General features: G+C 38.6%; 5 non-coding genes and 6 pseudogenes across 5 annotated transcripts; all 11 read left to right on the forward strand.

Moving 5' to 3' along the window:
* The first annotated feature begins 6,166 nt into the window (after positions 1 to 6,166).
* On the forward strand, positions 6,167 to 6,285 carry LOC121583750. Its single transcript, XR_006003606.2, has one exon. It is a non-coding gene; the product is annotated as a 5S ribosomal RNA (ribosomal RNA).
* Positions 6,286 to 6,695: 410 nt separating this feature from the next.
* On the forward strand, positions 6,696 to 6,814 carry LOC121583673 (annotated as a pseudogene).
* A 551-nt stretch (positions 6,815 to 7,365) lies between these two features.
* On the forward strand, positions 7,366 to 7,484 carry LOC121583638. The gene has a single exon (XR_006658643.1). It is a non-coding gene; the product is annotated as a 5S ribosomal RNA (ribosomal RNA).
* A 410-nt stretch (positions 7,485 to 7,894) lies between these two features.
* LOC121583665 lies at positions 7,895 to 8,013 on the forward strand (annotated as a pseudogene).
* Positions 8,014 to 8,288: 275 nt separating this feature from the next.
* Positions 8,289 to 8,407, forward strand: LOC121583643 (annotated as a pseudogene).
* A 2,161-nt stretch (positions 8,408 to 10,568) lies between these two features.
* Positions 10,569 to 10,687, forward strand: LOC121583718. The gene has a single exon (XR_006003578.1). It is a non-coding gene; the product is annotated as a 5S ribosomal RNA (ribosomal RNA).
* Positions 10,688 to 11,165: 478 nt separating this feature from the next.
* LOC121583686 lies at positions 11,166 to 11,274 on the forward strand (annotated as a pseudogene).
* Positions 11,275 to 17,780: 6,506 nt separating this feature from the next.
* LOC121583767 lies at positions 17,781 to 17,899 on the forward strand (annotated as a pseudogene).
* Positions 17,900 to 18,169: 270 nt separating this feature from the next.
* On the forward strand, positions 18,170 to 18,288 carry LOC121583768. Its single transcript, XR_006003624.1, has one exon. It is a non-coding gene; the product is annotated as a 5S ribosomal RNA (ribosomal RNA).
* A 430-nt stretch (positions 18,289 to 18,718) lies between these two features.
* LOC123484692 lies at positions 18,719 to 18,837 on the forward strand (annotated as a pseudogene).
* Positions 18,838 to 19,737: 900 nt separating this feature from the next.
* Positions 19,738 to 19,856, forward strand: LOC121583760. The gene has a single exon (XR_006003616.1). It is a non-coding gene; the product is annotated as a 5S ribosomal RNA (ribosomal RNA).
* Positions 19,857 to 23,284: the final 3,428 nt, after the last annotated feature.

Here is a 23,284-nt window from a genome sequence, read left to right on the forward strand (position 1 = left end):
AGACAAAGGCAATGCGCAACGGACAAAACTTGGACCTGAAGGTGGCTCAAAATACGGCAAGGAACGAACAGTGGCAGTGGAATTGATGGGAGAAGACAAGATAACGACGATGGAATTACTAAGATCAACTAAAGATGTGTGCGGAAAGGTGGTGGGGTGCAGAATAAAAGGAGAAAGGAAATACGAAGTCACGATGGGGGATGAAAATGGAAAAGAGTGTTTAATGGATGGGTTCATGATTAAGAACACGAAGGTAATGGCGAGAGATATGATGGCAAACGAACTCATAGTCTCGTTTATGAATTTGCCAGTTTATATCGAAGACGGAGCTATACTGGATAAACTGCGGATCTGGGGTGTAGCTGCGGTCTCAGAAATCAGAAGGAGAGTCTGGCCGGGTACGGAAATCGTGGATGGGACAAGATACTGTAAGGTAAAGTTCACGGACACCGTGCAGTCCTTGCCGTATTCCACTAAGTTCGAGACAATGGAGGGTGGTGAATATTTCAGGGTGATTCATGACAAGCAGGTTAGGGTATGTCGCCTGTGTATTCAACCTGGACATATTTTAAAGGACTGCCCTGACTTTAGGTGTTTTAAGTGCGGAAACCAGGGACACTATGCGAGGGAATGTGCTGGAGCGAGGGATAGGGCAGTTTGCGCAGGATGTCGGAAGGGAACCGATGAGTGCAACTGTGGAGAGGTTGTAAGTGAGGAGGAGAGCCAGGACCTCTTAATGGAAGCTGATGTATCACCGGGAGGAGAAGAAGAGGATGGGGAAGAGGATGTGGAGGAAGGTGGAGAGATGGAAGAGCAAAAGGCAGACGAAATAGGGAGCAGCTTGGACTCAGAGATGAGAAGAGGGAGTTTACAGGAGGAGGGGGGATCGGGCTGGGTGGAGGCACTGGGGACGCGCAGATTTTTGGGGAAAGCTCAGGCCCTGCGAGTACCGCAGGGGGTGAAGACATGGAGGGCAGTTTGAGTTTGACGACAATACCAGAGACGGAGAGAGATACGGGGAGCACAACGGATGTGGGAGTAAAGAACTTGAGTTGGTTGGACGAAATGGGCTTGGAGGAGATATCTGATACGGACGAAGGTGCAAAGGTAGAAAAACTAAGGGAAAGCTACAGGAAGAGGAAAGCGACGGCGGGGGAGAAGAAGGATAGAAGAGGAAAGAAACAGGACAAAAAGTAGAGGACAATGAAGGTATTTCTTTTCATTTTATTATTTTTTGAAATGGTTAAGTTTGTGTCCCTAAATGTAAATGGTTTAAGGACGATGGATAAATTTCAAAATATAGTTCAAATGAAGAATGTGGATATCTTATGCCTACAAGAGACGCATTGGGACAATGATTGTGTATTGAAAGTAAAACAAATATGGAGGGATTTTATTTTTGTTAATAATGGTAGAGGGAATTCTAGTGGGGTTGCTATTCTAGTGAGAAAGGATGTGGTGGATAAAGTGGTACATGTACATGATGATAATAATGGGAGGATTTTAGTTTTAGATTTTGAGTATATGGATATGAAGTTTAGAATTATAAATGTTTATGCGCCAAATAATGAAATAGAGCGCAAGGTTTTATTTGTTGAAGTGGGACGATGGAGTGTGGGAAATTGCATCGTGGTGGGGGATTTTAATGTGAAATTGGACAGATTAGATATGACAAGGGGAGCTGCTTTTAGAAATGATGCATCTAGAGGGGTTTTAAAGAAAATGATGGTTGAGAAAAAACTTATTGACATATGGAGAGATGACAATCCCGATAAACGAGAATTTTCTAGAAGGCAGGTGGTTTTAGGGGGAGTTAAAACAAACCAGAATAGATTTGATTTTAGTTAAAGAAGATTTAAGGGATTGTATGAAAGATGTTAAGTATGTATTTACAACACTCAGTGATCATGCATGTTTAAATTTCTCGGTGGGTTTAGACAAAGAAAGAATAGGAGGTGGTACATGGTGTATGAATGCGAGTTATTTGGGGGATGAGGATTATTGTAAACAACTTAAATCTTTGATAATATGTGAAATGGAGGATAAGCAGAAAGGGGAGGATAAGTGTGTATGGTGGGACAAGGTTAAGGAAAAAATAAAAGGTTTTAGTATAAGATATGCAAGGCAAAAGAGAGGCAGGATGAAAAGAAAAGAAAATGAGTTGAGAGCCAAATTGGTTGAGGAAATGGGGAAGTGTGACAGTGAACCTAATTATAATATAGAAAAGTTTTTAGAGTTGAGAGCAAAATTGAGTAAATATGACATGGATAAGTGTATGGGGGCCATTATAAGAAGCAAAGCAAAGTATTTTTTGGAGGGGGAGAAATGCACTTCTTTTTTTCTTGGATTAGAGAAGAGTACTCAAAGAAGAACATATCTTAGACAGATTGAAAATGTAAAGGGGGAAGTAGTAGATGATTATGTAGAGATCTTAGAGACAGTGCAGAGTTTTTATAAGGACTTATTTAAAAAAGGGGAGGTGGATGAGGGGTGTGTACAGGAGATTTTAGATAGTGTGGAGGTGAAAATTAATGGAGAAGATAAGGTGATGTGTGATGGGAAGATTACAGTAAATGAAGTGATGGATGCGATAAAGGGTTTACAGGTGAATAAGAGCCCTGGTGTAGATGGTATCATTGCAGAGTTTTATAAAGTTTATGAAAGTCTTTTAGCACCTATTTTATTGGAGGTTTATCACTATATGGAGGAGAATGATTGTGTATCAGAATCAATGGTGACAGGAATGATAACTATTTTATATAAAAACAAAGGGAGTAAGGTGAAATTGGAAAATTATAGGCCAATTAGTTTATTAAATGTGGATTACAAGATTTTAGCCAAAATTTTAGCGAATAGGATGAAGAGAGTTTTACATGATATTATAGCATCAACACAGAATTATAGTGTTCCTGGGAGAGATATAGCTGACACAATTAATATGATTAGAGACGTGATACACAAAATGAACGGGGATAAGATAGGAGGTATTGTTTTAAGCATAGATTTAAATAAGGCTTTTGATAGAGTAGAACATGATTTTATGTTTAGGGTCTTGGAAAGATTTGGCTTTGGTAATAAAATAATAGGGTGGATTAAATTATTATATAGAAATGCAAAAAGTAGGGTGAAATGCAATGGGGTTTTAACCGATTCTTTTACTCTGGAGAGATCTGTGAGACAGGGATGTCCTTTATCTGCTTTATTGTATGTTTTATCAGCTGAGCCTTTAGCGGCTTTTCTTAAGAAGGATAATTTTATTAATTGTGTACAGACTCCACAGGGGGGATTTAGTTTGATTCACCAATATGCAGATGACACAACTATAACAGTTAGAGATGAGGACAGTGTAAAAAGGGTAATAGAAGGTTTTAAAGTATATGGAAGAGCATCAGGAGCTAAAGTTAATATGGAAAAGTCTGTTGTAATGTATATTGGGAAGGTAAATGAGGGGAATTTTCCTTTTAATGAGGCCAAAGAATATTTTAAGGTGTTAGGAGTTTTTTAGGTGTAAAAGAAAAAGAAGCTAGGGATTTGACATGGAGTGGGGTGATAAATAAAGTCAGAAAGGTTGTAAATATGTGGAAGGGGAGGTTGTTAAAATTAAAGGGGAAGGTTATTGTTATAAATTCTTTACTGATGTCAATTTGTATTCACGTCATGAATGTCTTAGATGTGCCAGAATGGGTTTTAATTGAAATGAATAATATTTTAGTTGAATTTTTATGGGAGGGGAAGGGGGCGAAAATCGCTTTTAAAACATTGATTGCGGGTTATGAGGAGGGGGGCTTGAAGTTAGTGGATTTAAGGGTGAGGAAAATAGCAATAAGAGTGAAAATGGTTCGGAAGTATTTATATGGGGAATTAGATTACGGGTGGAAAAAGTTTTTTGCAGAGTATTTGCAGGAGGTTGGGAGGATAGGGGATAATGGTTTATTAATGAGTGTAAAACAAGAAATGTTGGGAAATATACCTTTGTTTTATAAGGAAGTTTTCGAGGCTTGGGGGCAGGTTTTACCACACATTTCTTATGAATGTAACAGTTTGGAAAATATTTTAAATCAGCCTATCTTTTTGAATCCAAAGATCAAATATAATAATACAATGTTGTATTGTAAATATTTTATGAGAGCTGGGATGCGACAGATTGGTGATATTCTGTATGAGGTCAGGCCGGGGTTTCTACCGGTACAAGCGATTTATGACAATGTTGTTGAGGTTGAGGATGAAATAAGCAAAACTACAGTAGAAAATATGTATAAGAGAATTTTAGGGTGCATTCCGAAGGAGTGGGGTGTTTTAATAAATACAGGGGCGGTTAAGAGAGCCAGGGGTTTGCCGGTTTTATTGTATGAAAGTGGTGGAGTGAAATGTGATTTGTCAGGCTTGAAAGTTAAAACAGTCTATAGTAAATGTATTTTAAAAGAGATAAGAGTGCCTGCTTCGGAGAAAGTGTGGTCGGAGGTTTTTGTAGATTTGGATGTGAAGTCAATATGGAGGAATGTTAATGTAAAGGGGAACTCCATAGAATGTGAAGACAATGATTTTAAAATAAAACATAATAGGATTTTTACTAATGTGGTCTTACATCAAATCAACAGAAATATTAATAGAGAATGTGACATTTGTCATATAGAGGTGGAAAACTTTATGCACTTTTTCATTGAATGCAGTAGAATAAGAGGTTTTCATGAGTTTTTAAAGGAGCTTTTAGTGAAACATTGGGGGGAGGAGATTTTTAATGGGGTGGAATGGAGGAGATTTTTTCTTTTTGGTATTAATGGGAAAAGTAAGGTTTTGAATTTTAATTTGGTTAATTATGTTTTAAGTCATGCTCGATATGCTGTAAGACTAAGAAGGAACTTGGGGCATTATGAAGGGAAATGTGTGAGTGTGGAGGTACTTTTTAAGAGTATGTTGGAGGGAAATATAGAGATAATGCAGAGATATGGTGGGGGCAACTTTGAAAAAGAATTTGTGTGGGGGAGTACATTTATTAGAATTTCAGCAAATGGAAAACTTGTGTTTAATTATTAATTGGATTAGGTGAGTGTTTTAATTGTTGATTTATTGTATTTTCTTTCTGATTTTGTAAAAGGGTGAATTGTTCACCCTTTAATGATGATTGAAATTATGTAAAATTGTCTGGTTTTCATAATAAAATATAAAAAAAAAAATAATACGCCCGATCTCGTCAGATCTCGGAAGCTAAGCAGGTTTAGGGCTGGTTAGTACTTGGATGGGGGACCACCTTGGAATACCAGTTGCTGTAAAAGCATGTAAGAAGCTATGACGTGGTATGATAATCTGTGTTATATGCTGAGATGTGAAGATATGATGTGAAATATGAAGCTATGATATGTAAAAATAAGCTGTGAAGCTATGATGGGTTATTGGGAGCTGTGATATAAGAAGCTTTGACATGTAATTAAAAGCTCTGAAGCTATGGTGTTTCATAAGGAGCTATGACATGATATAGGAAGCTATGATGTGGAGAAATTAAACTTAAAAAAAAAAAAAAAAAAATATGCCTGATCTCGTCAGATCTTGGAAGCTAAGCAGGATCGGGCCTGGTTAGTACTAGGATGGGAGACAGCCTGGGAATACCAGGTGCTGTAAGCTTTTTGTTCCACTAGAGAGTGCTCTTGTGTCATGGAGCAACTGCCTTTTATTTATCACCCTAATAATATCATGTATTTATATTGGACTAAATGCAGTTTGTATGTGCTGCCCTAACCTGCCCTGATCAAATTAAATAATAGACAGTGCGTTTCCCTCAAAATATATGTGTCATGGAGCAACTGCCTTTTATTTATCAAACCTAATAATATCATGTATTTTTATTGGACTAAATGCAGTTTGTATGTGCTGCACTGCCCTGCCCTGATCAATTTAAATAATAGACAGTGCGTTTCCCTCAAAATATATGTGTCATGGAGCAACTGCCTTTTATTTATCACCATAATAATATCCTGTATTTTTATTGGACTAAATGCAGTATGTGCTGTCCTAACCTGATCAAATTAAATAATAGACAGTGTGTTTCCCTCAAAATATAGGCAGTACATTCAGCCTTTGTTTTTAGTCGGTTCATTAAGTTGCACTGAAATACTAATCACTGATACATTTTGTTCATGTCTTTATATAGTGTACCAAGATTTGTTCCCACGCTTACGGCCATACCAGCCTGAATACACCCGATCTTGTCTGATCTCGGAAGCTTAGCAGGATTGGGTCTGGTTAGTACTTGGATGGGAGACCGCCTGGGAATACCAGGTGCTGTAAGCTTCTTGTTCCACTAGAGAGTACTCTTGTGTCGTGGAGCAACTGCCTTTTATTTATCACCCTAATAATATCATGTATTTTTTTGGACTAAATGCAGTTTGTATATGCTGCCCTGCCCTGCCCTGATTAATTTAAATAATAGACAGTGCGTTTCCCTCAAAATATATGTGTCATGGAGCAACTGCCTTTTATTTATCACCCTAATAATATCATGTATTTTTATTGGACTAAATGCCGTTTTGTATGTACTGCCCTGCCCTGGTCAAATTAAATAATAGACAAAGCGTTTCCCTCAAAATATAGGCAGTACATTCAGCCTTTGTTTTTAGTCGGTTCATTAAGTTGCACGGAAAATCGAATCGCTGGTAAATTTTGTTCATGTCTTTATATAGTGTACCAAGATTTTTTCTCAAGCTTACGGCCATACCAGCCTGAAAATGCCCAATCTTGTCTGATCTCGGAAGCTAAGCAGAGTCGGGCCTGGATAGTAATTGGATGGGAGACCGGCTGGGAATACCAGGTACTGTAAGCTTTTTGTTCCACTAGAGAGTACTCTTGTGTCATGGAGCAACTGCCTTTTATTTATCACCCTAATCATATCATGTATTTTTATTGGACTAAATGCAGTTTGTATGTGCTGCCCTAACCTGCCCTGATCAAATTAAATAATAGACAGTGCGTTTCCTTCAAAATATATGTGTCATGGAGCAACTGCCTTTTATTTATCAAACCTAATATTATCATGTATTTTTATTGGACTAAATGCAGTTTGTATATGCTGCCCTGCCCTGCACTGATCAATTTAAATAATAGACAGTGCGTTTCCATCAAAATATATGTGTCATGGAGCAACTACCTTTTATTTATCACCATAATAATATCCTGTATTTTTATTGGACTAAATGCAGTTTGTATGTGCTGTTCTAACCTGATCAAATTAAATAATAGACAGTGTGTTTCCCTCAAAATATAGAAAGTATATTCAGCCATTGTTTTTAGTCGGTTCATTAAGTTGCACGGAAATACTAATCACTGATACATTTTGTTCATGTCTTTATATAGTGTACCAAGAGTTGTTCCTGCGCTTACGGCCATACCAGCCTGAATATACCTGATCTCGTCCGATCTCGGAAGCTAAGCAGGATCGGGCCTGGTTAGTACTTGGATGGGAGACTGCCTGGGAATACCAGGTGCTGTAAGCTTCTTGTTCCACTAGAGAGTACTCTTGTGTCATGGAGCAACTGCCTTTTATTTATCACCCTAATAATATCATGTATTTTTATTGGACTACATGCAGTTTGTATGTGCTGCCCTGCCCTGCCCTGATCAAATTAAATAATAGACAGTGCGTTTCCCTCAAAATATATGTGTCATGGAGCAACAGCCTTTTATTTATCACCCTAATAATATCCTGTATTTTTATTGGACTAAATGCAGTTTGTATGTGCTGTCCTAACCTGATCAAATTAAATAATAGACAGTGCCTTTCCCTCAAAATATAGGCAGTACATTCAGCCTTTGTTTTTAGTCGGTTCATTAAGTTGCACGGAAATACTAATCACTGATACATTTTGTTCATGTCTTTATATAGTGTACCAAGATTTGTTCTCAAGCTTGCGGCCATACCAGCCTGAATATGCCCGATCTCGTCTGATATCGGAAGCTAAGTAGCGTCAGGCCTGGATAGTACTTGGATTGGAGACTGCCTGGGAATACCAGGTGCTGTAAGCTTCTTGTTCCACTAGAGAGTACTCTTGTGTCATGGAACAACTGCCTTTTATTTATCACCCTAATAATATCATGTATTTTTATTGGACTAAATGCAGTTTGTATGTGCTGCCCTGCCCTGCCCTTATCAAATTAAATAATAGACAGTGCGTTTCCCTCAAAATATAGGCAGTACATTCAGCCTTTGTTTTTAGTCGGTTCATTAAGTTGCATGGAAATACGAATCACTGATACATTTTGTTCATGTCTTTATATAGTGTACCAAGAGTTGTTCCTGTGCTTACGGCCATACCAGCCTGAATATGCCTGATCTCGTCAGATCTCGGAAGCTAATCAGGATCGGGACTGGTTAGTACTTGGATGGGAGACTGCCTGGGAATACCAGGTGCTGTAAGCTTTTTGTTCCACTAGAGAGTACTCTTGTGTCATGGAGCAACTGCCTTTTATTTATCACCCTAATAATATCATGTATTTTTATTGGACTAAATGCAGTTTGTATGTGCTGCCCTGCCCTGCCCTGATCAAATTAAATAATAGACAGTGCGTTTCCCTCAAAATATATGTGTCATGGAGCAACTGCCTTTTATTTATCACCCTAATAAAATCATGTATTTTTATTGGACTAAATGCAGTATGTATGTGCTGCCCTGCCCTGCCCTGATCAATTTAAATAATAGACAGTGCGTTTCCCTCAAAATATATGTGTCATGGAGCAACTGCCTTTTATTTATCACCCTACTAATATGATGTATTTTTATTGGACTAAATGCAGTTTGTATGTGCTGCCCTGCCCTGCCCTGATCAAATTAAATAATAGATAGTGCGTTTCCCTCAAAATATAGGCAGTATATTCAGCCTTTGTTTTTAGTCGGTTCATTTAGTTGCATGGAAATACGAATCACTGATACATTTTGTTCATGTCTTTATATACAGTGGGGAAAAAAAGTATTTAGTCAGCCACCAATTGTGCAAGTTCACCCACTTAAAAAGATGAGAGAGGCCTGTAATTTTCATCATAGGTACACGTCAACTATGACAGACAAAATGAGGAAAAAAATCCAGAAAATCACATTGTAGGATTTTTAATGAATTTATTTGCTAATTATGGTGGAAAATAAGTATTTGGTCAATAACAAAAGTTTCTCAATACTTTGTTATAATCCCTTTGTTGGCAATGACACAGGTCAAACGTTTTCTGTAAGTCTTCACAAGGTTTTCACACACTGTTGCTGGTATTTTGGCCCATTCCTCCATGCAGATCTCCTCTAGAGCAGTGATGTTTTGGGGCTGTCGCTGGGCAACACGGACTTTCAACTCCCTCCAAAGATTTTCTATGGGGTTGAGATCTGGAGACTGGCTAGGCCACTCCAGGACCTTGAAATGCTTCTTACGAAGCCACTCCTTCGTTGCCCGGGCGGTGTGTTTGGGATCATTGTCATGCTGAAAGACCCAGCCACGTTTCATCTTCAATGCCCTTGCTGATGGAAGGTGGTTTTCACTCAAAATCTCACGATACATGGCCCCATTCATTCTTTCCTTTACACGGATCAGTCGTTCTGGTCCCTTTGCAGAAAAACAGCCCCAAAGCATGATGTTTCCACCCCCATGCTTCACAGTAGGTATGGTGTTCTTTGGATGCAACTCAGCATTCTTTGTCCTACAAACACGACGAGTTGAGTTTTTACCAAAAAGTTATATTTTGGTTTCATCTGACCATATGACATTCTCCCAATCCTCTTCTGGATCATCCAAATGCACCCTAGCAAACTTCAGACGGGCCTGGACATGTACTGGCTTAAGCAGGGGGAAACGTCTGGCACTGCAGGATTTGAGTCCCTGGCGGCGTAGTGTGTTACCGATGGTAGGCTTTGTTACTTTGGTCCCAGCTCTCTGCAGGTCATTCACTAGGTCCCCCCGTGTGGTTCTGGAATTTTTGCTCACAGTTCTTGTGATCATTTTGACCCCACGGGGTGAGATCTTGCGTGGAGCCCCAGATCGAGGGAGATTATCAGTGGTCTTGTATGTCTTCCATTTCCTAATAATTGCTCCCACAGTTGATTTCTTCAAACCAAGCTGCTTACCTATTGCAGATTCAGTCTTCCCAGCCTGGTGCAGGTCTACAATTTTGTTTCTGGTGTCCTTTGACAGCTCTTTGGTCTTGGCCATAGTGAAGTTTGGAGTGTGACTGTTTGAGGTTGTGGACAGGTGTCTTTTATACTGATAACAAGTTCAAACAAGTGCCATTAATACGGGTAACGAGTGGAGGACAGAGGAGCCTCTTAAAGAAGAAGTTACAGGTCTGTGAGAGCCAGAAATCTTGCTTGTTTGTAGATGACCAAATACTTATTTTCCACCATAATTTGCAAATAAATTCATAAAAAATCCTACAATGGGATTTTCTGGATTTTTTTTCTTCTCAATTTGTCTGTCATAGTTGACGTGTACCTATAATGAAAATTACAGGCCTCTCTCATCTTTTTAAGTGGGAGAACTTGCACAATTGGTGGCTGACTAAATACTTTTTTTCTCCACTGTAGTGTACCAAGAGTTGCTCCGGTGCTTACGGCCATACCAGCCTGAATACACCAGATCTCATCTGATCTCGGAAGCTAAGCAGGATTGGGCCTGGTTAGTACTTGGATGGGAGACCGCCTGGGAATTCCAGGTGCTGTAAGCTTCTTGTTCCACTAGAGAGTACTCTTGTGTCATGGAGCAACTGCCTTTTATTTATCACCCTAATAATATCATGTATTTTTATTGGACTAAATGCAGTTTGTATGTGCTTGCCTAACCTGATCAAATTAAATAATAGACAGTGCGTTTCCCTGAAAATATAGGAAGTACTTTCAGCCTTTGTTTTTAGTTTGTTCATTAAGTTACATGGAAATACGAATCACTGAGAGTACTCTTGTGTCATGGAGCAACTGCCTTTTATTTATCACCCTAATAATATCATGTAATTTTATTGGACTAAATGCAGTTTGTATGTTCTGCCCTAACCTGATCAAATTAAATAATAGACAGTGCGTTTCCCTCAAAATATAGGCAGTACATTCAGCCTTTGTTTTTAGTCGGTTCATTAAGTTGCACGGAAATACTAATCACTGATACATTTTGTTAATGTCTTTATATAGTGTACCAAGAGTTGTTCTCTCGCTTACGGCCATACCAGCCTGAATACGTCTGATCTAGGAAAGTAAGCAGGATTGGGCCTGGTTAGTACTTGGATGGGAGACTGCCTGGGAATACCAGGTGCTGTAAGCTTTTTGTTCCACTAGAGAGTACTCTTGTGTCATGGAGCAACTGCCTTTTATTTATCAACCTAATAATATCATGTATTTTTATTGGACTAAATGCAGTTTGTATGTGCTGCCCTGCCCTGGTCAAATTAAATAAAAGACAAAGTGTTTCCCTCAAAATATAGGCATTACATTCAGCCTTTGTTTTTAGTCGGTTCATTAAGTTGCACGGAAATTCGAATCACTGGTAAATTTTGTTCATGTCTTTATATAGTGTACCAAGAGTTGTTCACTTGCTTACGGCCATACCAGCCTGAATACGCCCCTTTTTGGAATTTCAGGAAGTGGATGAGCGGCAGGTGTCTGAGTGCTTGAGAGAGGATATCGTTTTTTGGAGGTTTATTTGATTTATAAGTTTGAAAGTTTGTGTGTGATTGTAGTTGATTTTCTTTTAAACTTTTTTGTTATTATCCCCCATCGGCGTGAGCTGTTTGGGGGATATTGATATTGATTAAAATAACCGGATGGACAACATGGCGTCAACATCAAGAATACAAACGACGACGAGAAAGGACAACAGTGAAATCAGAATTTCAAATGAAGAACTGAAGAAAAGAAAGTATGAGAAGGAACTGACGGTGAACGTGGAAATAATTGGAGAAGGGAAAATAACAACGATGGAATTGCTGAGAGGAATAAGGGAAGTTTGTGGAACAATACTTGGATGTAGAATGAGAGACGGAAATAAGTATGAAATAACAATGTCTCATGTAAAGGGAAAATAAAGACTAATGGACAGGCTAAAGATAAAGAACTGTCAAATCATGGCTAAAGAGCTAGGGAACGATGAGCTTGTGGTGTCCTTTTTGAACTTGCCTGCATACATTACAGATGGGGAGATATATGAGAAACTAAGAGGCTGGAAAGTGAAGGCGACCACGCCAATCAAGAGGAGGATGTGGCCAGGAACAGACATTGTAGACGGGACGAGATTTTAAAAGGTGAAGTTCACAGACAATGTGCAATCCTTGCCATATTCTACCAAATTTAACACTGTCGAGGGATTTGAATATTTTCGTGTAATCCATGACAATCAAGTGAAGGTATGTAGACTATGTATTCAGCCGGGGCACATACTTAAGGAATGTCCAGAATTCACTTGCCATAAATGTAGTGAACAAGGGCATTATGCCAGAGAATGTTTGAACATAGGTAATGTGTGTGAAATGTGTGACAGACCGAAAGTTAGATGTAGCTGTAAGAAGGGAAAAGATCACTTACTTTTGCAAACAATGGACCTCACTTCTGAGGAAGAGGAGGGGAGTGTGTTTATGGAGGGAGAAAAAGAGAGTGACATGGGGAGTGTGACTTCAGAGACAGTGGCAGATATGCCTGAAGAGCCTGTAATGTCTTCTGGCAAAACACGAGACGCAGTTTTGGTCTCTGCTGCTGACAAGGTGGAACAGCAGCACATGATGGGTGAAATATATACACAGGTAGAGATGGTGCAAGGTGCTTCTCAGGTGCCTGAGCCAGTTTCAAGCGTGTGTAAAAATTACACCAAAGAGCGAGCTGGGTCCACTGAAGTCACTGGCACTGTTAAAGCGCACTTTTCAAAAGGCTTCCCTGCCGCTCCAAATCAGGAGACGGAGGATGAAATAGATAGTGAGGATCATCAGTTGTTTGCAAAAAATAAGAGGTCATTGTCGAAAACTAGGGAGATGATGGGATTTGGAAAAAGAAAAAGTAGGTTTTGAAAGGACTTGTTTTGCTCTGATTATACCTCTGCACACATTAATAATGATTACAGTCGCATCCCTAAATGGTAACAGTTTGAGAAACATGAGCAAATTTGAGCAGGTTTTAGTGTCTGTTAAGGCAGACATGTTGTGTTTTCAAGAGACCAATTGGACAGATTCCAAAATACAGGAGATTAAGAGTAAATGGTCTGATTTAATTTTTTGTAGTCATGGAAGTGATAAAACATGTGGTGTGGCTATTTTGATAAAAAAACGATGTGGTTCAAAATGTAAAACAAATATATGCTGACAATGATGGCAGACTTATTGCAATTGAATTTGAAGTGCAAAATGTAGTTTTTCGTTTAATCAATGTTTATGCTTCAAACATTGAATCTGAAAGGAGAGAAATGTTTCACAACTTAAAAACACTGTGCTCAGAAAACTGTATACTGATAGGAGACTTTAATGTGAGGTGTAGTAGAATGGATGCCTCTAGTTGTGCTAGATTCAGATATGACTCTTCTAGAAATGCATTATGGAAACTTATGAATGAGGATAATCTAGTAGATATATGGAGGGCTGAAAATCCAAACAGAAGAGTGTTTTCTAGAAGGCAGGTGGTGCTAAAGGAATTAAAACAAAGTAGAATTGATTTATGTCTAGCAAAACAAGAATTGGTGCAGCATGTTAAGAAGATGTCATATAACTTTACAGCATATAGTGATCACGCAGTAATGTCATTTCAAATGGGTTTTGGTGTGGAGAGGAGAGGGGGAGGTGTCTGGTGTTTAAATGCCAGTCTGTTAAAGGAGGAAGGATATAGAAATGAAATTGTTGAATGTATTAATGATGAAATGTCTAATGTACTGTTAAAAGAGAATGTGTGTTTATGGTGGGAGGAAGTGAAAGGAAAAGTAAAAAACAGGAGTATTAGGTATGCTAGAAATCACAACCGGTTAGATAAGCAGAAAGAAACAATGCTTAGAAATAGGATGTTGCATGAACTTGAAAAGGCTGATACTGATCCAGACTATGATGTTGTGAACTATTTGAAAATCCATGCAGAGCTGGGTCGTTATGAAAAAAAGAAATGTTTGGGTGCTATTGTTAGGAGTAGGGCACAGTACGCTTTGGAGGGAGAGAAATGTACATCCTTTTTTTGGGGCTTGAAAAAAGAAAACAAACTAAGAGTTACATTGTAGAGTTGGAAGATGAAAAAGGTGTAAAGGTAAACGATTTTGTTGAGATCTTAGATACAGTTGAATCCTTTTACAGAAATCTTTACAAAAAGAATGATGTAGATAAAGTGTGTGTTGAAAAAGTGTTGGATACAATTAGTGCCAAAGTATCTCAGGTGGATAGAATGATGTGTGATGAAGAGATTTCGATTATGGAAATCAAGGAAGCAATTGTTAACACTCAAGGCAATAAAAGTCCGGGTTTGGATGGTTTAACAAATGAGTTCTATAAAGTCTTTGTAGATATTTTGGCACCCATTTTAGTGAAGGTGTTTCATTATATGGAAGAGAATAAGGAAATCCCTGAGTCTATGTCAACTGGTATGTTAACGATCTTATTCAAGAATAGGGGCAGTAGATTAAAGTTAGAAAATTATAGGCCTATTAGTCTTCTAAATTCGGATTATAAGATATTGACTAAAGTGTTAGCGAATAGGATGAAAAAGGTGATTGGGAGTATTATTGCATCAACACAAGCCTACGGTATACCTGGAAGAGATGTTGCAGATGTAATTTGTACAATTAGAGATGTTGTTAATCAAATGAAAAATGAAGGCGGTATAGTATTAAGTTTGGATTTTAACAAAGCTTTTGATAGAGTGGAGCATAGCTTCCTATTACAGACTATGGAGAGGTTTGGTTTTGGGCCAAAGTTTGTTTCTTGGATCAACCTGTTGTATAGCGGGGCTAAAAGTTGTGTCAAATGTAACGGAGTGTTAACAGATACTTTCCCTGTAGAGAGGTCAGTAAGGCAGGGCTGTCCATTGTCAGCTCTGTTGTACAGTGTTTCTACAGAACCGTTAGCTACATTAATAAATAGTAATAAAGAGGTAAGGGGTGTCGGAATCCCAGGTGGTGGTATCAGTGTTGTACATCAGTACGCTGATGACACTACTTGCACTGTGAAGGATATAGGAAGCATTGGAAGCATTATGAGAATCATAGATATATATGGTAAGGCATCGGGTGCTAAAGTTAATATAGAGAAGACTGAAATAATGTTTGTTGGGGATATCAATGCAAATAAGTGTGAGATTCCATTCAAGATAGCAAGGGATTTTATTAAAGTGCTGGGAGTAAACATTGGTGTAAAGGAGAAAGAGGCAAAAGATATAACTTGGACTGGGATCCTTAATAAAGTCAAGCTAACGTTGAATTTCTGGAAAAATAGAAAATTAAAGTTAAAAGGTAAAGTAATTGTTGCAAATGCTTTGGTATTATCTAAATTTGTGTATGTTTTGGGAGTCCTGGACATGCCTGAGTGGGTGCTAAATGACTTGAATAATGTGGTGTCTAATTTTATATGGGATGGTAAAGGAGTTAGAATATCTCAGAAAACATTGATAGCTGACTATGTGGATGGAGGTTTAAAACTTGTAGATTTAGATGTCAAAAGAAAAGCTATTAGGATAAAAACAGTAAAGAAATATTTGTATGACAGTGAAGATTATGGCTGGAAACACTTCTTTAAGGTCTACTTAGAGGAGAGTGGTGGATGTGGAGATAATGGTTTATTGATGGGGCTTAAAAGGAAAATGTTTGAAAAGGTACCAGATTTTTATAAAGAGGTGCTAAATGCATGGGCAGAGTTGTTGCCTAATGTATATTATGAATGTGGTCATATTGACCTGATTATGAATCAACCTATATTTCTGAATGAGAAAATCAAGAACAAAGAACAAGTTTTGTATAATAAAGTATTTAGGAGTGCAGGTCTACGACAAATAAAAGATTATACATATGAGGTAATTCCAGGGTTTTTACCTGAAGACGCTATTTTTGATATTATCAAGGAATGGGATGAAGAGGTGGGAAGGGGAACAGTGAATAATATGTATGACAAGATAAAGAATAGTATACCAAGCGCATGGGTGGATTTAATAAATAGTGAAGTTGAAAGAGAAAATCTGTTTGTATTTCCTAATTTGTTCATTGGTAGCAGTAAGAAGAAAGTACATTTATCTACTATACCAGTGAAAATATTGTATAGAATAATGGTAGGAAAATGTTATAGAAGGCCGGCTGCTGAAAAATTTTGGAAAACAGTTTTTCCAGAATTGGATGAAAAAAAGATATGGGAAAATTTAAATGTAAAATATAATAGTAAGGAGTGTGAAAATAATGATTTTAAGTTAAGACACAATAGAATATTTACAAAGGTGGTGTTACATCAAATTAATTGTGAAGTAAAAAGGGAATGCGATATATGTGGATGTTTCCCAGAAATGCTTATGCATTTGTTTATAGAATGTGAGGAATTAAAATAAATTTTTTGTAAAGTTAAGGAAATGTTAAGTAAAAACTGGGGGGGTGATTTCTTGAAAAAGTATGTGTGGGAGGAACTTGTGTTATTTGGAGTGTCTGGTAAATGTGATGGTGTTAATGTGTGCTTGTTGAATATTGTTTAGAGTTTTGTGAGGTATGCTATTTTTTGTAGGGGAATTATGGTTTTTTTGACAGGAAGAGGGTGAAGGTGTGGGGTATTTTTATATCACTGTTTAGTAAACACATGGATATGTTGTTTAATTATGGAATGGAAGATTTTGATGAACATTTTGTTGAGGGGTGTGGGTTGATTGCAAAGGTGGATGGTGGAGGAATCACTTATAATTTTTGAAAGAATTATTTTGAATATTTTCTTTGTTTATTTTTATTTGATAGGGGGTTGCATTTAATCTGCCTATTTTGTGGGTGGAATTTGTTATGTCTTAGTCATGGCTGGGTTTTTTTGTATACTAGTTTTTTTTGTATTTTTATTTCTTTGGGTTCTTTGATTTGATAGGGGGTGAATTGTTCACCTGCCTATGTTAGGCTAGTGTCTTCTGTATTGTTCTTTGTAATATTGTACTGTAAATATTGTAAAAAATTGAATTTTTTGATAAAAAAAAATAATAAAAAAATTTAAAAAAATACACCCGATCTCGTCTGATCTCGGAAAATAAGCAGAGTTGGGCATGGTTAGTACTTGGATGGGAGACCACCTGGGAATACCAGGTGCTGTAAGCTTTTTGTTCCACTAGAGAGTGCTCTTGTGTCATGGAGCAACTGCCTTTTATTTATCACCCTAATAATATCATGTATTATTATTGGACTAAATGCAGTTTGTATGTGCTACCCTGCCCTGATCAAATTAAATAATAGACAGTGCGTTTCCCTCAAAATATATGTGTCATGGAGCAACTGCCTTTTATTTATCACCCTACTAATATGATGTATTTTTATTGGACTAAATGCAGTTTGTATGTGCTGCCCTGCCCTGCCCTGATCAAATTAAATAATAGACAGTGCCTTTCCCTCAAAATATATGTGTCATGGAGCAACTGCCTTTTATTTATCACCCTAATAATATCATGTATTTTTATTGGACTAAATGCAGTTTGTATATGCTGCCCTGCCCTGATCAAATTAAATAATAGACAGTGCGTTTCCCTCAAAATATAGGCAGTACATTCAGCCTTTGTTTTTAGTCGGTTCATTAAGTTGCATTGAAATACGAATCACTGATACATTTTGTTCATGTCTTTATATAGTGTACCAAGAGTTGTTCCTGTGCTTACGTCCATACCAGCCTGAATATGCCTGATCTCGTCTGATCTCGGAAGCTAAGCAGGATTGGGGCTGGTTAGTACTTGGATGGGAGACTGCCTGGGAATACCAGGTGCTGTAGGCTTTTTGTTCCACTAGAGAGTGCTCTTGTGTCATGGAGCAACTGCCTTTTATTTATCACCCTAATAATATCATGTATTTTTATTGGACTAAATGCAGTTTCTATATACTGCCCTGCCCTGATCAAATTAAATAATAGACTGTGCCTTTCCCTCAAAATATAGGCAGTACATTCAGCCTTTGTTTTTAGTCGGTTCATTAAGTTGCACGGAAATACGAATCACTGATACATTTTGTTCATGTCTTTATATAGTGTACCAAGATTTGTTCCCACGCTTACGGCCATACCAGCCTGAATACACCCGATCTCGTCTGATCTCGGAAGCTTATCAGGATTGGGTCTGGTTAGTACTTGGATGAGAGACCGCCTGGGAATACCAGGTGCTGTAAGCTTTTTGTTCCACTAGAGAGTGCTCTTGTGTCATGGAGCAACTGCCTTTTATTTATCACCCTAATAATATCATGTATTTTTATTGGACTAAATGCAGATTGTATGTGCTGCCCTGCCCTGCCCTGCCCTGCCCTGCCCTGCCCTGATCAAATTAAATAATAGACAGTGCGTTTCCCTCAAAATATATGTGTCATGGAGCAACTGCCTTTTATTTATCACCCTAATAATATCCTGTATTTTTATTGGACTAAATGCAGTTTGTATGTGCTGCCCTGCCCAAATTAAATTAAATAATAGACATTGCGTTTCCCTCAAAATATAGGCAGTACATTCAGCCTTTGTTTTTAGTCGGTTCATTAAGTTGCACGGAAATACGAATCACATATACATTTTGTTCATGTCTTTATATAGTATACCAAGAGTTGTTCATGCGCTTATGGCCATACCAGCCTGAATATGCCTGATCTTGTCTGATCTCGGAAGCTAAGCAGGTTTAGGGCTGGTTAGTACTTGGATGGGGGACCACCTTGGAATACCAGTTGCTGTAAAAGCATGTAAGAAGCTATGACGTGGACTGATAATCTGTGTTATAGGCTGAGATGTGAAGATGTGATGTGAAATATGAAGCTATGATATGTAAAAAAATAAGCTGTGAAGCTATGAGGTGTGAAGATGTGATGTGAAATATGAAGCTATGATATGTAAAAATAAGCTGTGAAGCTATGAGATGTGAAGATGTGATGTGAAATATGAAGCTATGATATGTAAAAATAAGCTGTGAAGCTATGTGATGTGAAATATGAAGCTATGATATGTAAAAATAAGCTGTGAAGCTATGAGATGTGAAGATGTGATGTGAAATATGAAGCTATGATATGTAAAAAAAATAAAAGCTGTAAAAAGCTATGATGGGTTAATTAAAAAAAATAAAAATAAAAATAAAAATATGCCTGATCTTGTCCGATCTTGGAAGCTAAGCAGGATCGGTCCTGGTTAGTACTTGGATGGGAGACCACCTGGGAATACCATGTGCTGTAAGCTTTTTGTTCCACTAGAGAGTACTCTTGTGTCATTGAGCAACTGCCTTTTATTTATCACCCCAATAATATCATGTATTGTTATTGGAAAAAATGCAGTTTGTTTGTGCTGCCCTGCCCTGCCCTGATCAAATTAAATAATAGACAGTGCGTTTCCCTCAAAATATATGTGTCATGGATTAACTGCCTTTTATTTATCACTCTAATAATATCATGTTTTTTTATTGGACTAAATGCAGTTTGTATGTGCTGTCCTAACCTGATCAAATTAAATAATAGACAGTGCGTTTCCCAGAAAATATAGGCAGTACATTCAGCCTTTGATTTTAGTCGGTTCATTAAGTTGCATGGAAATACGAATCACTGATAAATTTTGTTCATGTCTTTATATAGTGTATCAAGAGTTGTTCCTTCGCTTACGGCCATACCAGCCTGAATATGCCTGATCTTGTCTGATCTCGGAAGCTAAGCAGGATCGGGCCTGGTTTGTACTTGGATGGGAGACCGCCTGGGAATACCAGGTGCTGTAAGCTTTTTGTTCCACTAGAGAGTACTCTTGTGTCATGGAGCAACTGCCTTTTATTTATCACCATAATAATCTCATGTATTTTTATTGGACTAAATGCAGTTTGTATGTGCTGCCCTGCCCTGCGTTTCCCTCAAAATATATGTAATTTATTATTAGGGTGACACAAGAGATGCTATGTCTGTTCCATGGGATCTCACTGACAGAGCGATGTCTGTGGAATTAACAATACAACTCTACGGTTCAGAGGGAGAGAGAGAGAGAGAGAGAGAGAGAGAGAGAGAATCTGTATCATATAGTATTATATTATCACAGTTTTTCCCAACTCCAGTCCTCCAGTACACATTTGTATTGTAGCCCTGGACAAAAACACCTGATTCAGATGTCAAGGGCTTGATGATTAGTTGACAAGTACAATCAGGTGTGCTTGTCCGGGGCCACAACAAGATATGTATTGTTGGGGGCAGTGGAGGCTGCTCATAAGTGGAGGACGGTTCATAATAATGGCTGGAGTGGCATGGCTGGAATGGAGTGAATGGAATGGTATCAAACAGATGAAAACCATGTTGTTGATACCATTCCATTTACTCCATTCCAACCATTATTATGAGCTGTCCTCCCCTCAGCAGCCTCCACTGGTTGTGTGTACTCGAGGACCGGAGTTGGGAAACACTGTAGTAGAGTATAAAAACGTTTTGTCTATCAAACCCATTCATTGTTTCAGAGTCTCGTACCAAGCTGTATATATTCTTCCCATGATGGCTCATAGTGTCTCTGATTGCTCAGGGGACATTCATACATCACTGTCTTATTGCTATCCCTCTGCAGCTAGACACTAATGAGAAACAGTTGACTGTTCATTCCAGCCCTCAGTCATACACCCACACACACATACACACACACACATACACACACACACACACAGATATGCATGTGCACCCACGCATGCATGCATAGGAACGAATGCACACACACATTAATGCAGACACGGACACACACAAACATAGGCATGCATGCATAGGCATCAGCGCATGTACGCAAGCGCACGCACGCACGCACACACACACACACACACACACACGCACACACACACACTGTCCATCATGTCCTATGAGCAGGGTAAAGACAGAGCCAGCAAAAACAGCAGCTGACAGACCGTAATAGAGCCTGGCTGTCAATGTGTTGTCAGGAGTATCCCCCTGAGGATAGACTGGTCACTTAAAGCCATGATTACTCTTGATAGGTGTTAGCCTGGTGTTACAGTACAGTGAGGGGAGCTCGGCCAGGTCAAGGGATTCTCATAGCTCAGGATCTAGAATAGCCCCTGGCATAGATAGCCTACCGAAGTGTGAAAAGAGTGTGGATCTCTATTAATTGTCCTCACTGTAGTAATACTTATCTAACTGTGCAGTCATATGAAAAGTACTTGGATTAAAATGATGATGTAATCTTTTATTTCACGGACATGTTGGAGGTGTGTTTGAGCGTCCAGTGAACCTCATCAATGTTACAGTCTCTAGAGCAGAGAAATGGCTTCTCTCAATGTCCTTGTAGCTAGATCACTGTGATGCCCTGACCACTTCATGTGGATAGAGGAGTGGGTGTGTGCGTGGGTATTTTTGTGTGTGTAGGTGTGTGTCCGTGCATGTCTGTATGTACATGCATGTCTGTTTGTTTGTACACCTGGGTGAGAGAACCTTTGATCCTCTTATTGGGGAGTTGAATATTTGAATTCATAAATGGACACATCTCACCATCCCTTGTACTCCATCCCTGGTAAAGTGGCATTGTGACATCATCAAGTTCCAGAACACTGGAGCAGCCTATTACTATAGACCTAGTCTGCCTGTATGTCTGTATGTCTGTCTGTCTGTACAGATGTAGGATCTTAATTTGATCACTCTTTTGTTGCTGAGATTTGTACTGCAGAGCAAGAAATGCAAACTTGTATTGTATTACAAAAGGCTTCTAAAGTTTGTCATTTCCATTTTAAAATGTCAGACTTGATTTGCCCAAACAGAAAATGTATCAACCCCTACAAAAAATGTCCATTAATTATAATCCACATCATAATTCACATTTCCTGTTGCTGCAAAATTATTTTCCTGCTGTAGCAAACTGGCTCAAATTAAGATCCTACATCTGTATGTCTGTCTCTCTCTTTCCTTCTCTCTCCATCTCTCTCTGCCTGTACTCATATTCAACCTCTGCCTTCACCCTATTGAAGCACTTTGTTTTCTCATCTATTGCCTGCCTGCATCATGTTGCAAGGAGAGGGTGGCTGAGCACAGGTCAATCACTCCACATTGAGAATGATTATACAGTTGTTATCAAGTGCCACACTCAACATATTACTACTGTTGGCAATCAGAATACATACTTGTTGTAGTCCAAGAGTCTACTCAGTGAATACATGCAGGCCAGCGGGCAAGAGTCATGGCAACACATCTATATTCACACCTCCTCTATGTCTGCACTATTAAAAGCAGATCGCCGCCACATGTAGCATAAGAGATAGGTAAACAGCCTTTATGCGACACCTTCATTATTCACCATCTTTGTCATCTGTATGGGAGAGCATGGGGAGGCAGTGCTGTGCTGCTATGCCTTAAAAGGCCACCAGAGAGCATCAAATGACTACATACAGTATGTCAATGACCAAATGTTGTATGTAAAGCAATCATGAATGGTTTTCTAATATACTGTTTAGTACAACACATATCATAAAATAGTCTACACATCATAACATAGGCTACACACAAGTGCAAGTTTCAGTGGGGTAACTGAATTGATTCCCTTCAGAAATGTCAGTCCATTTATCCAATGAATCCTCCTGTTTCTCCCTCTCTCTCTCTCTCTCTCGCCTCTCTCTCTCTCTCTCTCTCTCTCTCTCGCTCTCTTTTATCCTCCCAAGACTGTTACATGTGTAATATGTTTTTTATCCAATGATAGTAAAGATCATTAATGTTGCCATTAATTTGAAAACGATAAAAAACTGCCAGTTCAGTGTTTGGCTACAGTTTAGCCCTGCAGCTCTCTGTAAAGGCAGTAAGGCTCTTGCAGTCCAGTGAAGATTAGATTGCTTTACAGGCCAGTGAGCCTGGGTGAATCCACAGAGAGCTGCACACAAAGACTGGCACAGAGAGATCAGAGTGGTGCCTCCTGGGTAGTGATGATGAACAAACCTTGGCCTCTCCTGAAGACGATAACAAATGCCTTCATCCTCCAGCCAAGACCATTAGTGGCCAGATAAATGCAGGGTGTGTGTATGTGTTTCAGAGGGTTAATGTACATGTGGGTGTGTTGGTAGTAAGTGTTCTATAGAGGGACGATGTGTGTTTCCTTCTATGTGTGTCTGTCAGTGTGTTTATGCACTCTACCTAGTCTTCCTTTCAGACCCCTAGACACTTGTATGGCCACAGGGTGCATCCTGAT

Source organism: Coregonus clupeaformis, unplaced genomic scaffold (assembly GCF_020615455.1).
Source record: "Coregonus clupeaformis isolate EN_2021a unplaced genomic scaffold, ASM2061545v1 scaf0407, whole genome shotgun sequence".
Taxonomy (NCBI): domain Eukaryota; kingdom Metazoa; phylum Chordata; class Actinopteri; order Salmoniformes; family Salmonidae; genus Coregonus; species Coregonus clupeaformis.